At 43.5% G+C, this 4,336-nt stretch overlaps 1 pseudogene; it reads right to left on the reverse strand.

Moving 5' to 3' along the window:
• Window positions 1–828: 828 nt before the first annotated feature.
• On the reverse strand, window positions 829–2,745 carry LOC103682614 (annotated as a pseudogene).
• Between the last annotated feature and the right edge of the window lie 1,591 nt (window positions 2,746–4,336).

The following is a 4,336-nucleotide window of genomic DNA, read 5'->3' on the forward strand; positions in this document are numbered from 1 at the left end:
GAAAGTAACACAAAAAATTGCCATCATAGGAATCTAACATCATGTAATATTTCTTTAATAATAGTTCTAGTTCCGTGGGTCTTTATACGTTATGCCAATTCGTATCAGAGTTTAATGACAGAAAAGGCAACAATTTCTAAATTGGTGGCATACATTTCTTTAAGATTTTTTAAGATGTAAGGTTATTAAAAAACACACAAATGACTAGATGAAAATGAAGGCAACAGAAAAATTCAACTTTTCACAACCAGAAAATTAGCACAATCCTAAAAATAATTGAGAAAAGAGTGTTGTTCACGCACAATTCTAAATCTTTCTAAACTATGAGGTTAAAAATCATTTTCAGTGTTTATGTAAATTCTGCATTTTGTCACATGAGTGTGTCTGTTTAACACTATCTTTTGAAAATAGGCCATTTAAGGAGACAACAATTTTTATCCTAAAACTTTCATTCAACTTTACTTTGGGTTGAATACATGTGCAATGTGCTCTCAATCCATAGAAATCACAGCGGATAGGAGCTCAGGATGGTGGGGGGTCGTGGATTAAGGAGAATCTGGTAATTCACATCGTGCTTTTTTTTTTTTTGCCCATGATGGAAGATAATTCACACTTCTAAAACCTCAAGACTTTCCTTTTTAAAGAACCAAAAGCAAATGCAGGACACCTTGCTGACACTTCCCCACCCCTAAACAAATTGATTACTCTTCTCCTAGAAAACTCTGAGAGTTGCAGCAGCAAAAGATTTTAACAGCAATGAAAATTTGTAAACTGTGTTGCAATTTTTTTCTTGAACTCAAAGTGCAAGATGCAGGGTTCTCCTCATTTTCATGAATGCTTCTCCTGTCACTAATCCTTCATTTTGATTGGTAAAGGCGGTTTTTGAATTAAGTCTCTTCTGGTATACAGAAACAGAGCAAAAGGAGACAGGTAGTACAAAGAGCGCACCTGCATGAATCATGAACCTCAACTGGTAAGTCTGACCGGGTGAATTGCAGATTCAGGCAACGAAGGCCCTGAATAACACAAAGCTCCATTTTCAGAGTCCCTGGCTGAATGTTTAATTAGATCAGGAATTGTCCATGCACATCTGGTTGTTCATCAAAGCGAAACCTACTGTTTGAGTGCTCAATTCTAGTGTGAAGTGTTTTCACCATGGGAGCGAGAGCTCAAGCTTAAAAGGTAACAGTCATCGGAACTATCCAGACCAAGAAAAAAACCATCTGGCACCTTTACTAGATTCCCTTCTGCCACCCAGCATGTGACTGGTTCCCAGTACCACCTTTATTTCACAAGTTTTTTTTTTTTTTCCAGCAACTCTGTAAGGCTTGTCACAACCATAAGACCACTGCTTCTCACTGAGTCATAAACTCTTGCAACCCCAGGAGCAGAGTCAGGATCAAAATTCAGATGATAACACATAATTTTATTTTATTTTTTAAAGATTTTGAAAAACTTATTTGAGAGAGAGAGAGCACATGTGCACACACGGGTGGGGGGAGTGGCAGAGGCAGGGGGAGAAGCAGACTTCCCGCTGAGCAGGGAGCCGGACACGGGGCTTGAACCCAGGACCCTGTGATCATGACCTGAGCTGAAGGCAGATGCTTAACTGACTGAGACACCCAGGCACCCCGATAGCACAGAATTCTAGACACAAGGACATCTGTGCCGGTGAGTCCGCCTAAGTTCCTTTGGATTTGATTATTCTGCGTTGGAGGTAGCAGTGGTGAGCGTGGGGGGACATCATCATGTCTTGCTCTTGGGCTCTGCAATGTGATGCCGATGGTGTCAACAAGCCATTCACAGACTGATCCACAAAGATCTCTGGGGCAATGACTGTAGGGCCCTGGTCTACCTGACTTCCATTTTCAGAGAAGGAGTCCGCCCCCCCTTCCCCGCTTGAGAAGGAACTGCAGAAACTTCCATGGGAGAAGAACTAACCAGACAATAGCTAGATGATCCTTCCACCTTTGGAAGGATCCAGAATACCAAATGCAGTATTGAAGTGTATGTCCACTAACTACAGACATGTGTTCATTGAGGGGACGTCGCAAGCCTCCATTCTGGGATTCTGACCTCCTTTATGAATTATTTTGTTCTTGGCACACAGTGCCAGGCTGAAGACTGTGAAAATCTTTTCAAACATCATTCCGTGCTGGACTTGGATTGGAAGAAGGAACCAAAGCTGTGACTCTCGCCTCCTCCATTTTATACACCTCTCCTCGGAGTTGGTGGGTCAAGAGGCCACAGGGTAGGACTGCAGTGATGATTGCAGGGAAGTGGACCTCATTGGTCTTTGAGCTCTCGCATCTTTACAGACTACTCGTGCTGAGGAGAGGAAAAGGTATCCTCATCTGGCAGAGCTCCCAGAGGGTGTGCTCCCCTTGCCTTTCTGCTTTTGTTCTGCAGAAAGCAGCCTTTTTCATGTACCCATTAAGCTTTGACTCTTTGATCTATTTTTTTCCACCTTTTTCATCTCCACTGTTGAGAGCACCGCCGGTCATCTCTCTACCTTAGCAGCTACCAAATAAGGAATCGCGGTTTCCAAACACTGGCCAGGGATGGTTATTGTCCTCCCATGAAGTCACTGTCTCGTTTACTTTGATTCAGGTTCAAAGATTTCTGGAAGGTTTTAAGACTACTTTTCTTCGTGATGACTCGTTCTCTAATCCCCCGGGGCTCAGTCTCTCTCTGGAATGTTATTCCCGAACATCTGGAGAAGCCTGCCGTGCTACATACATCCATGTGTGTTTCTCCAGCTTCGTTTAACCCTTGGAGCCATTTTCCAGCGGCGGCGGCGGCGCGGCGGGTGGCGGTGGCGGCGGCGGCGGCCAGAGCGCGACTCCCGCTCCCTCGCCCAAAGCCGGCGCGAGTGCTACGTGCCGGTGTAAGCCGCGAAATTTGTGGCAATTTGCTGCACGGTAACAAAAACCTGATACGCCATTAGTGATGTTAGCACGCAGGCAAAGTTTGAGATTGGGGTGGAAGACGGGGCTGATTTATTTCGAGATGATTCTGAATTGAGAATCGCTGCACGTGAAAGGGAGGGGAAAAAATAACCAGAAATCAGAGTGAAAGAGAATACACAAAAGCACCCTCTTCCATGCCCAGGTCAGGCCTCCAGCCTGAAGTGATGGTTCCCTCCCCAGATATTTATAGACCTTAATGTATTTTATCACCTAAATAATACACTTCTGTTTTATGCGCCAGTGGCTTTTTGTTTCTGTCGAATTGGGCTTCAAGTTCCTTGGGGGCAGAGATCTCCTCTTGTTGATTTCTGTGTCCCCCACTGTGCCCTGCCTTGCACAAAGGGCTGTGGTAGTAAATGTTACTTGACTGGCCAAAGAAGGTGTGCTCGTCCAATCAGTAAGGCCATCAAACTAAACCTTCCAGGAGCTATTGCGGAAGGTACCTGGAGGGGGTTCTAGAGACTTCAGCTGGTTTTTTTTCTGATTGAACCACTGTGAGCCTCACCATCCAGACGTTCATAGCAGCAATAGGTATCATAATACCCTCTGACTCTTCTCTCTCTTGGGATATGGAAACTTAGACCACAAGTATGGATATGCCCAGTAGCCTGCCTGACAGGGAACATGACCTGACACTGAACAACAAAAAGAGTTTTACTTAATTAGCTAGTACCCACTAATCAGTGAGGCCTAAACATCTGCCAGTGGAATCTGAGAAGTCTGTTCCAAAAGCTGAAAAGCTGAGTTTATTTGCCACAGATGGGGCACCTGTAATGAGAAGGGGGAGAAAAGGTTTTCCCACTTAAATCAATCTGAGAGAAGTTGGTACCCAATTTCCAGAGAGAGTCTGTGGAGTAAACTTTGTCTTTTTCATTGCATGTGACTATTAATCATCGGATGTGATGGAAGAAATTATCAACATAAATTTTTCTCCGTTTTCATATCCGTAATTAACAGTTTGTGAACTGTCCTGAAGAAATTGAAGCGCAACTCGAGGGCTTAGGGTTTTTGTTTTGTTTTGTTTTGTTTTAATGTACTCAAATGACAAGGTAGTAGAAACGTTTTGAAGAAATTCACTGACCTGTTTTCTTAGGTCAAGGATGACTTTGAAATGAAAAGGCTCTGAGGGATCCAACTTGTTGCCTCCATGGGCTTATAAAAATTTCTTGCTGATGTAGCAAGGTACCTTAAATCCTTTCTGCAAGGAGATATAAATTAATACCAATGTTATAAAATATCTGAACAATGGGACTTGAAACTACAGGACGATCAGGAGTTGATTCGTTCAGGGAAGTGGAGGCAATTCAGACTCAATCTGGACGTGTGGTTTTAGGTAGATGGCAAGTGAATTCATCTGTCATTGTTGA

The sequence above is a fragment of the Ursus maritimus genome (assembly GCF_017311325.1).
Source record: "Ursus maritimus isolate PB19 chromosome X unlocalized genomic scaffold, ASM1731132v1 scaffold_X1, whole genome shotgun sequence".
NCBI classification, from domain to species: domain Eukaryota; kingdom Metazoa; phylum Chordata; class Mammalia; order Carnivora; family Ursidae; genus Ursus; species Ursus maritimus.